General features: G+C 45.8%; 1 pseudogene; it reads left to right on the plus strand.

The window, feature by feature from the left end:
• The window catches only part of LOC129863853 (protein Niban 2-like), a 62,747-nt pseudogene that overhangs the window by 43,517 nt on the left and 7,012 nt on the right, over window positions 1–12,218 (plus strand).

A 12,218-nucleotide genomic window follows, 5' to 3' on the forward strand; every position in this document is an offset into this window, starting at 1 on the left:
TGGCAATTTGAATGCACTGCAATGCTGCGACGAGGCCCATTGTCATGCCATTCATCTGCCGCCTTCACCTCATACTTAAGCATGATAATGCACAGCCCCATGTTGCAAGGATCTGTATACAATTCCTTGAAGCTGAAATTGTCCCAGTTCTTCCATGGCCTGCATACTCACCAGACATGTCACCCACTGAGCACGTTTGGGAGGCTCAGGATTGACTTGTATGACAGCGTGTTCCAGTTAACGCTAATATCCAGCAACCTGGCAGAGTCATTGAGGAGTGAGACAACAGGCCACAATCAACAGCCTGATGAACTTTATGCGAAAGATGTCGCGCTGTATGAGGCGAATGGTCACCAGATACTGACTTTATCTGTTCCTTGCCCCTACCAGTCATGTGAAATCTATAGATTAATGCCTAATAAATTAATTTCAATAGACTGAAATTCTTATATGAACTGTAACTCAGTAAAATCTTTGAAATTGTTGCCTGTTTCGTTGATATTTTTGTAGAGTAATAAAACAAGAAGTGATGCAGTCAGTCCCTCTCTCCTACTTTTAGCCGAGACTGTCATGCATAGTATGGATATTAGCCCTCTGATTGCAGTGAAGAGCAAGACGTGCCGCGCTTCTGGGCCAGCTGCAGTTTTTCTAGTTCCTTTGTAGCACCTGACCATATGACTGGGCAGTAATCAAGATAAGATAAAACTAGAGACTGCAGGACTTGCTTTGTGGCATGTGGTGTCAAGAGCATCTCTTTGTCACAGACATACTGTATCTCTCCCCATCTTTACAATCATTGAATCAATATGTTTTGACCATGACAGTAATTTAGTCTCCAACTTGCTCAACAGCCACTTTTTTTAATCAGATTCAGCTGAGGTCTTGAACTTTGGAATGATTAGCACCAAATAAACTCAGCAAAAAAAAATGTCCTCTCACTGTCAACTGCGTTTATTTTCCGCAAACTTAACGTGTAAATATTTGTATGAACATAACAAAATTCAACAACTGAGACATAAACTGAACAAGTTCTACAGACATGTGAACAACAGAAATGGAATCATGTGTCCCTGAACAAAGGGGGAGTCAAAATCAAAAGTAACAGTCAGTATCTGGTGTGGCCACCAGCTGCATTAAGTACTGCAGTGCATCCCCTCATGGACTGCACCAGATTTGCCTGTTCTTGCTGTGAGATGTTACCCCACTCTTCCACAAAGGCACCTGCAAGTTCTCTGACATTTCTGGGGGGAATGGCCCTCACTCTCCGATCCAACAGGTCCCAGAGGTGCTCAATGGGATTGAGATCCGGGCTCTTCGCTTGGCATGGCAGAACACTGACATTCCTGTCTTGCAGGAAATCACGCCCAGAACGAGCAGTATGGCTGGTGGCATTGTCATGCTGGAGGGTTATGTCAGGATGAGCCTGCAGGAAGGGTACCACATGAGGGAGGATGATGTCTTCCCTGTAACGCACGGTGTTGAGATTGCCTGCAATGACAACAAGCTCAGTCCGATGATGCTGTGACACACCGCCCCAGACCATGACGGACCCTCTACCTCCAAATCGATCCCGCTCCAGAGTACAGGCCTTGGTGTAACGCTCATTCCTTCCATAAACGCAAATCCGACCATCACCCCTGGTGAGACAAAACCGCGACTCATCAGTGAAGAGCACTTTTTGCCAGTCCTGTCTGGTCCAGCCACGGTGGGTTTGTGCCCATAGGTGATGTTGTTGCCGGTGAGGACCTGCCTTACAACAGGCCTACAAGCCCTCAGTCCAGCCTCTCTCGGCCTATTGCAGACAGTCTGAGCACTGATGGAGGGATTGTGCGTTCCTGGTGTAACTCGGGCAGTTGTTGCCATCCTGTACCTGTCCCGCAGATGTGATGTTCGGATGTACCAATGCTGTGAAGCTTTTGTTATACATGATCTGCCACTGCGAGGACGATCAGCTGTCCGTCCTGTCTCCCTGTAGCTCTGTCTTAGGCGTCTCACAGTACGGACATTGCAATTTATTGCCCTGGCCACATCTGCAGTCCTCATGGCTCCTTGCAGCATGCCTAAGGCACATTCACGCAGATGAGCAGGGACCCTGGGCATCTTTTGGTGTTTTTCAGAGTCAGTAGAAAGGCCTCTTTTTAGTGTCCTAAATTTTCATAACTGTGACCTTAATTGTCTACCGTCTGTAAGCTGTTGGTGTCTTAACGACTGTTCCACAGGTGCATGTTCGTTAATTGTATATGGTTCATTGAACAAGCATGGTTTAAACCCTTTACAATGAAGATCTGTGAAGTTATTTGGATTTTTACAAATTATCTTTGAAAGACAGGGTCCTGAAAAAGGGATGTTTCTTTTTTTGCTGAGGTTACAATGCTTTTAGTTTTAAAGATGTTCAGGACATGTTTATTACTGGCCACCCATTCTAAAACGGACTGCAACTCTCTACGTACATATCCCAACCAGAAGCCATGGATTACAGGCAACATCGGCACTGAGCTAAAGGCTAGAGTTGCCGCTTTCAAGGAGTAGGGCACTAATCCGGACGCTTATAAGAAATCCTGATGCGCCAACAAACAGGCAGGGTGTCAATACAGGACGACTTCGAATCGAATCCTACTATACCTGCTCTGATGCTCGTTGGATGTGGCAGAGCTTGCAAACTATCACGGATTACAAAGGGAAACCCAGCCGAATGCTTGCCCAGTGACTCAAGTCTACCAGATGAGCTAAATGCCTTCTATGCTCACTTTGAGACAAGCAACAGTGAACCATGCGTGAGAGCACCAGCTGTTCCAGACATCTGTATGATTACGCTTTCTGTAGCTGACGTGTGTAAGACCTTTTTAAAGGATAACATTCACAAGGGCCACAGGGCCAGACAGATTACCAGGACGAGTACTCAGAATGCGCTGGCCAGCTGGCAAGTGCCTATACTGACATTTTAAACCTCTCTCTTACCCACTCTGTAATACCTACATGTTTCAAGCAAACCACCATAGTCCCTGTGCCTAAGAACGCCAAGGTAACCTGTCTAAATGACTATCGCCCCGTAGCACTCACGTCTGTAGCAATGACGTTCTTGAAAGGCTGGTTCTGGCTCACATCAACACCATTATCATAGAAACCCTGGACCCACTCCAATACGCGTACCTCACCAACTGATCAACAGATAAAGCAATCTCTATGGCACTTCACATCTGCCTTTTCCTCCCGCTGACAGGAAACTGATGGCCTAACACACCCCCATTCACATCGACGGGGGTGGAGTGGATCGAGAGCTTAAAGTTCTTGTTCAGGCGACCAAAATCGCCTGAACAGCCGCCCCCCCCCCCCCCCCCCCCAAGCTAGAAGGCTGCTGAAAAGTTAATCAAATGGTTACCCAGACAATTTACTTTGACTCCCTTTATTTATTTATCTTCATTGTTTTGAACTGACTCCCTTGCACTGGCTGTATGCACACTCACTAGACTCTGCCTGCGCACTCACTAGACTCTGCCTGCGCACTCACTAGACTCTGCCCGCGCACTCCAACACACACACATTGCATATGTGACCGATCGGCTCGATTCGATCTTATGTAGAAACATTTTAAATAGTTTTTTACATTGGATAAAAGTAGTATAAATGGTATATCATACACTACAGTTGAGGAACAATGGGAAAGTAATTCTGCTTTAAAGGTTGATTAACTTGTATCCTCACTTTTGAGAAAATTGCTCTTAAGCTTTATCCCAACCCATCTCTTTAAGGCTTGATCTGAGCATTCTGTCCTAACCGCAGTCAAACACCCAAGCTAACTGGCTAACGTTGGCTAGCTTGCTAGCTACTTTCAGACACAAATGAGAGAACAGCTCACTGACCATTTTACTCACCCTAGCAGAGCTGGTTAGGCTGTGTTTATGTTATCCAGACCATTGGTCACTGCAACTTTGCTGCTGGCAACAATTGTATACTTTTTTGCCTCCATTTACTGAGTAAATCAGAGTAGATAGCCTTAGTGAATTTACCAGCTACGTCTATCAACAGTTGTCGCAGTGACATTCTATTGAAATGGTTACTTGCATAGTGTAGTCTTTTTTTGTTAAGACATCTAGCTAGCTAGGTAAATAATGAACCATAATCCCAACTCATGACTACTAACCTGCATGAATTTGCAGGTAGATAACCAACCAGGTTCAATGTTAGCTATCTAACATTAGGCTATACCTTGCAAAGCGAATGTCTCTGAGATACGAATAATATTACTACACAGATCATACATGTAATGTTAGCTAGCGAGCCAGCTAGCTAACAGTACACTTTAACTTGAAATGAAAACAACTTTCTGTTCAAATTAGAAACGTGTAATATCTGAATGTCGCTAGCTAGACTATCTTACCCGTATACATGGAATGGACGATTATCCCTGTCACGGATGCCATGGTTGCCCTTAGTTTGAAGATGTAATCCGGGGACAGAGGTTTTTTCCATCTCCTTAGCTAGCATACTCTAATTCCACTGATTTCAAAACTGTCTGTGTTTTTATGTATCTATTAAAGAATGTGAAACAATGTGCATGTTTACTGCTTTTCATTAAATCATGTATGGCTATAAATATTGTATAGCCTATAGGCCTACACTGTATCTAGGCCTATATCTAGTTTTCTACAATGTATTTTTGTTTTAAAGAATATTTTGTTTCATCTTGTTTTTGATGAGAATGATGAGTTGAGCTGCCTGTGTAAACGTAACCGAAGTGGTGCCATGCCCTGAATCACAGCACTCTGGGTGCACCTAATTCCTATGGGCCCTGGTCAAAGGTATTGCACTGTAGATGGAATTGGGTGCCATTTTGGGGGACACACTGTTACTCTAAAGTCCTGAAGTGATCGGATTTGCCTAGTTTGAGAGACAAACTTTGAAGGGATCACAGTGTTGGGCATGAGACAGGAGGCCCGCATCTGAAATGGCACCCTATTCCCTATATACTGCACCCTGTGGACCCTGGTCAAAAGTAGTGCACTATATAGGGAATAGTGTGCCATTTCAGATGGGCACCCTAGATTTACCATGTCAATATCATGGCCCTATTTAATAAAAGCTGTCAGGAGTAATAATGTGTTTCTAGCCTTTGTTGCCTACGTAGGGTTTGCCCAGAGCATCACAGGCACCGGAAAGCATGTACCTCACCAACCACACAGTAGGCTTCTATGAACATCTAGAGACGAGGAGGGGGGGGGGGGGGATTCTACATGTCATGTAGCTAGCCGCTGTGTTCAGCTCCAATCTGTTGTCTGGACCGCATTGAGACAATTATTCAAGTATGTCGAAAGCAGAGTGGGCCAAGTCGAGCCCTGGTCCAAGCATATTAAATCGTATTTAAACATGAGTTATGGTTTTATATTCTGCAGCCAAGGCAAGCCAGGGCTACTACACATGTAGATGGATAAAGACTGTAATGCTGTATCCCTGTTGCCCTCTTAAGAGATGGGTTGGGTGGGGCATGCATATTTACACATGTTAAACCACTTCCTCAGAACTATCATGTCAAACTTGTTTGTTTTCAGTTTCTCTTATGATTTCACTGGAAGTCAGACTTGTGTGTGTGTGTTATCCATAGATTTGGTTTTCCCCATGTGAATGAACCGACAGTGTGTTTCGAATGATTATTAGCTGTCTGGTGACATGTTTGACTGTTTAGTGTAGGGTTGTATTCATTAGGCTACATGGTAGTAAAACCTTTTTTCCATTTCAGTTCCTAATGAATGAATCCCAGTTGAGTCTTATTGGAGGTAAATGAAGGGTTATTGAGCACAGAGTGTGTGTTGTGTGCCAGAGTGTGTGCATGGGCTGGGTCCTGGGTAGGGGCAGTAACCACTTTTCCTGTCTCCCTCCGGCTAGTTTCAATCGTCCCCCAGTGTGTCTACAAACACGCAACACAGGATAAAGGGGCCATAGGGCCAGTGTTTGTGCTGCAGGGCTGGGGCTGCTTGCTTGTTTTTCTTAGTGTTCAGGATACATTTGGCCTACACCTGTGACAACCCCCTACCGCATATACAGTACCAGTCAAAAGTTTGGACACACCTACTCATTCAAGGGTTTTTCTTTATTTTGACTGTTTTCTACATTGTAGAATAATAGTGAAGACATCAACTATGGAATCATGTAGTAACCAAAAAAGTGTTAAACAAATCCCCCCAAAAAAATTAAATAAAAAAAATGGCAAGAGTGGGCAAAGCGGTCATCAAGCCAAAGGGTGGCTACTTTGAAGAATCTCAAATACAAAAAATAAGATTTAACACTTTATTTGGTTACTACATGATTCCATATGTTGGTTCATAGTTTTGATGTCTTCACTATTATTCTACAATGTAGAAAATAGTCAAAATAAAGATAAAACCTGCAATGTACAAACTTGGTACTGTATGTTGGCATGTAAACTATAGTTGTTTACCAGTGAAATGTATGCTGGAATATGTTTTCTATGTGATTCTGACCAAGAACCGAGAGCAACTAGATGGGTGAGGTGTACTACTAGCACAGTACTGTCTAGTAGTATCTAATATAATTTCTTATATCAAACAAGAACACGATCCAAAAGATGACGTACACTGCCTTTGTTTGTATTGTGTAACAAAGCCAGGGGTTTTGTGAAACACAATGAGGGGAACTCATTTTTCTGTGATTTACCCCTGAGGACTGGACCTTCATCCCTCTGCTCTGCCCGTAGCTGTGGCCCATGAGTAAACAACCATCTGTCCTTATTGTGTAACGCCACACCCTACGATCAGTTCTAATTGTGGCTGTAATTCAACTGGGACAACCAGGCCTGGTATAATTGGGCTTTAAAGACATGATCCTGAACTTTGGCAACTAGTAAACCTCCTGCTTTGGGCTGGATGTGTCAATGTGTAGTTTATACATGCATAGTGTATGAGCAGAATTAGTGTCTTACCTCAATTAGCCACGAAATCCCTAGTTTTAAAGCGACTGTTTTCTGGTAGCTGTGTGGCGCCATTTTCCCCCCACGCGGGCCAGCCCTCTAGCAATTCGAGTTTCAGCCAATGAGCTTCGGTAACCGAAAGGTGGCTGGATCGAATCGCCAAAAATCTGTTGTTCTGCCCCTGAACAAGGCAGTTAACCCACTGTTTCCCGGTAGGCCGTCATTGTAAATAAGAATTTGTTCTTAACTGACTTGCCTAGTTAAATAAAAAGTTAGCTATTGAAGTGTGTGACTATGTTGGGTTGGAGGAGGGGTGGACTGAGGTGTGTGTTCAGTGTTTGAGTGCCTTTTTAAATGTTTTCTGTAAGTCTAGTGAGGTGGATGCGCTGCAGGTAAAAAGCAGTCTGTGTGTGTGCCTGTAAGCGCCTTAAAATGCAGAACCACTAATGAGCAAAGGGAAATGGAGAACTGGCCCTCTGACAAACCCAATCCCAGCAGATTTATCTGAGGATTTTACTGCATGTTAGGGAGAAAATGGTCTCATGACGTTCTGGGTGAGAGATTAGGGTGTAAAATACAATGCTATTGTATATGAATACATATATTACATGACTTAATTATTTAATGCAGAATGAATCAATTGAATTAATGACACATATTAGTTACATAGTGGTCAAACTGCATCCTGTCTCAGACACTAACCTTAAGGTTTCTGTAAGGTTAACCCTATAGCATAGCACTATAGCATGCACACACAGATTTCTGTTATACAGTGCATTTGGAAAGTATTCAGACCATTGACTTTTGCCACATTTTTACATTGCAGCCTATTCTAAAATGTATTTGTCATCTACACACAATACCCCATAATGACAAAGCAAAAACAGGTTTTTAGAATTGAGCAAATTTCTTACTAATAAAAAAATATATCACATTTACACAAGTATTCAGACCCTTTACTCAGTACTTTGTCGAAGAACCTTTGGCAGCAATTACAGCTTTGTCTTCGGTATGACACTACAAGCTTGGCACACCTGTATTTGGGAAGTTTGCTTAGGCACACCTGTCTTGGCTGTGTGCTTAGGGTCGTTGTCCTGTTGGAAGGATCTCTCTGTACTGCACTCCGTTCATCTATCCTGACTAGTCCCCCAGTCCCTGCCACTGAAAAACATTCCCTCCAGCATGATACTGCCACCACGCTTCACCGTAGGGATGGTGCCAGGTTTCCTCCAGACGGCATTCAGGCCAAAGAGTTCAATCTCCCTTTCATCAGACCAGAGAATCTTGTTTCTTATGGTCAGAGTCCTTTAGGTGCCTTTTTGGAAACTCCAAGTGGGCTTCCATCTGGCCACTCTACCATAAAGCCCTGATTGGTGGATTGCTGCAGGATTGCTGGTTGTCCTTCTGGAAGGTTCTCCCATCTCCACAGGGGAACTCTGGAGCTCTGTCAGAGTGACCTTCAGGTTCTTGGTCACCTCTCTGACCAAGGCCCTTCTCCCCAGATTGCTCAGTTTGACCGGGCGGCCAGCTCTAGGAAGAGTCTTGGTGGTTCCAAACGTCTTCCATTTAAGAAGGATGGAGGCCACTGTGTTCTTGGGGACCTTCAATGCTGCAGAAATGTTTTGGTCCCCTTCCCCAGATCTGTGCCTTGACATAAACCTCTCTCTGCTCTACGGACAATTCCTTCAACCTCATGGCTTGGTTTTTGCTCTGACATGCACTGTCAACTCTGGGACCTTATATAGACAGGTCTGTGCTTTTCCAAATCATGTCCAATCAATTGAATTTACCATAGGTGAACTCCAATCAAGTTGTAGAAACATCTCAAGGATGATCACTGGAAACCGGATGTACCTGAGCTCAATTTCGAGTCTCATAGCAAAGGGTCTGAATACTTGTAAATTTGTATTTGTTTTTTTAATTTGTAATATATTTGCAAACATTTCTAAAAACCTGTTTTCACTTTGTCATTATGGGGTATTGTGTGTAGATTTTTTAAATGTATTTTATTTAACTAGGCAAGTCGGTTAAGAACAGTTTCTTATTTACAATGATTGGCCCGGACGATGCTGAGCCAATTGTGCGCCGCCCTATGGGACTCCCGATCACGGCTGGTTGTGATACAGCCCGGGATCGAACCAGGGTCTGTAGTGACACCTCTAGCACTATGATGCAGTGCTTTAAACCTCTGCGCCACTCGGGAGCCCAGAATGATGGGTTTTTGAAAAAACATTTTCATAATAAGCCTGCAATGTAATAAAATGTAGAAAAAGTCCAGGTCTTGAGTACTTTCTGAATGCACTGTAGATATGTGGTAGTAGAATAGTGGCCTGAGGACACACACTTAATGTGTTGTGAAATGTATTCTAATGTTTTTAAAATTGTAGAACTGCCTCAATTTCGCCAGACCCCAGGAAGAGAAAGAGACCCACAATAAATATAGTATTGTGAACAGCTCCTCACTCGTACATTTAGCAATTATTATGTTGTGTAGAGGAGCCACATGTTACTGTGAGCCCTGGTCAAAGTAGTGCACTATGTAGGGAATAGGGTGTCATTTGGGATGCACCCATGGACTCGTACTGAACCTGCATAGTCTTGTGCAAACACACCAGTCAACACATTCATGTAGGTGACTCTGAAGTGGTCCCTGCGCTCTACAGGTTGCCAGTTGTGTGTTTGTTACCGTTCTGTTTGAAATGCCACAAATATTAAGACTGACAACACCTTGTCATTTTCTCTGTTGTGGAAACACCGAACTCCAACAACAGTCTCATATGCTTTTACTAGGTGCCAAGTTCTGCCAACCACTAGTTACTTCTCTTGGTTACTCATACAGGCACATCCTATACACACACTTTAAAGATTGTGTAAGTGATTAATGCAGTGTGTGTTTTAGATCCTAGCCAACCTAGTGATGGAGACCCTCTACCCAGAGCTGAGGAATCTGATTGGTCCTCGTCTGAAGGGGAAGATGCAACAGAGACAGAGGGACTGGATGCTGGTGAGTCGTTCTACCGACGTGCTGCACTGTTCTTTCCCAGGCCCCAGAGTTTTCCCTGAGCACACTCAGTTTTTCCTGTTCAGGTCACATAGTCCGGAAAACTCCTGGCCCAACATTCCTGATCTGATTGGGGCTGCGTCCCAAATGGCACCCTATTCCCTACATAGTGCACTACTTTTGACCAGCCTACACGTGCATTATGTACCCTGGTCAAAGGTAGTGGAATAGGGTGGCATCTGGGACAACCCTTTCTCTCTATGTCCCCCTCCAAATCTCTGAGGTGGTGTATTCAACCCATTCTCCCTCTCTCTCTCTCCCTGTCCCTCTCCAGATCTCTGAGGCGGTGTATAAGCAGGTGTTGTCTCAGACCCAGGCCCAATACGGGGCTCTCGTCCAGGCCTGTGAGGTAGAGACGCCCCGTCTAGACGCCGCATTACGCACAGACATGGACCAGATTATCACCTCCAAGGAACACGTCAGCGGCAAGATCCGCGGTGAGGCGCGTCCGTGAGCACACACATGCACACGCTTTTAATTTTTTGTTTTATCCTGACACCCTCTCACCTCGTGTTGTGACACAGCAGCACCCACAGGAAACACTCCTTACACTTTTCACACACACGGGCTGTGATGCAGTGTGTCGACTTAATCACAGTGCGTTGTCTCAACGATGGCACCTTTTCAGTCCAAGCGTGTAGTGTATAGTCAAGGGAATTACCTAAGTGTTTACGCTGTGAAATTAGCAATGCTGTAATGCTCCTCAACAGAGGGGCCATTGTTAGCAACGTTTTGTCATTTCTAGTGTTTGTGGTTTGTTGAGTGCAGAGCTAAAGGATTTATTGGCACAGGTAAAGCAGTTAGACCAGTCATTCAATGCGTCCCCAATGGCACCTATTCCCTACATAGTGCACTGCTTTTGACAATCCCTATCGGCCTTAGTCAAAAGTAGTGCACTATGTAGGGAATAAAGTGCCATTTCGGATAGAAGGGTCTTCTCTCTCATCTCTCCTCCCTCTCTCCTTCTCATCCCTTACGCTCATCTCTCTCTCATCTCGCTCACCCCTTACCCTCCCATCGCTCGCTCACCCCTTACCCTCCCATCGCTCGCTCACCCCTTACGCTCCCACCGCTCGCTCACCCCTTACGCTCCCACCGCTCGCTCACCCCTTACGCTCCCACCGCTCGCTCACCCCTTACGCTCCCACCGCTCGCTCACCCCTTACGCTCCCACCGCTCGCTCACCCCTTATGCTCCCACCGCTCGCTCACCCCTTACGCTCCCACCGCTTGCTCGCCCCTTACGCTCCCACCGCTCGCTCGCCCCTTACGCTCCCACCGCTCGCTCGCCCCTTACGCTCCCACCGCTCGCTCGCCCCTTACGCTCCCACCGCTCGCTCGCCCCTTACGCTCCCACCGACCGCTCGCTCCCACCGACCGCTCGCTCTCCCCTTACGCTCCCACCGACCGCTCGCTCTCCCCTTACGCTCCCACCGACCGCTCGCTCTCCCCTTACGCTCCCACCGACCGCTCGCTCTCCCCTTACGCTCCCACCGACCGCTCGCTCTCCCCTTACGCTCCCACCGACCGCTCGCTCTCCCCTTACGCTCCCACCGACCGCTCGCTCTCCCCTTACGCTCCCACCGACCGCTCGCTCTCCCCTTACGCTCCCACCGACCGCTCGCTCTCCCCTTACGCTCCCACCGACCGCTCGCTCTCCCCTTACGCTCCCACCGACCGCTCGCTCTCCCCTTACGCTCCCACCGACCGCTCGCTCTCCCCTTACGCTCCCACCGACCGCTCGCTCTCCCCTTACGCTCCCACCGACCGCTCGCTCTCCCCTTACGCTCCCACCGACCGCTCGCTCTCCCCTTACGCTCCCACCGACCGCTCGCTCTCCCCTTATGCTCATCTCTCTGCCTCGTCTGCCTTCCTGCTCTAACATTTTCTCTTATGTTTTGTTTCCCATGGAGACAATGTTGAAGGACTGCATTCCTTGGATGTCACTGGAGGCCAGGGCTCACAGGTCCTGTGTTTATTAGTGTGTGTGTGTATGGAATGATCAGGACTATTTTAGTCCATTCCTGTTTTTATTAGGTTTTGTATTTAGTTACACTACAGTAACTGGTCATACAGCATACAGTCCCTTCAAAAAGTATTAATGTCCCTTGACTTATTCCACATTTTGTTGGTAGACAGAATTCAAAATTGATTAAGGAGATTGTTTTTCTCACCCATCTACTTATAGTACCCCATAATGACAAAGTATAAACATGTTTTTAGAACATGTTGCACA

This window comes from Salvelinus fontinalis, chromosome 10 (genome assembly GCF_029448725.1).
Source record: "Salvelinus fontinalis isolate EN_2023a chromosome 10, ASM2944872v1, whole genome shotgun sequence".
Classification (NCBI taxonomy): Eukaryota; Metazoa; Chordata; class Actinopteri; order Salmoniformes; family Salmonidae; genus Salvelinus; species Salvelinus fontinalis.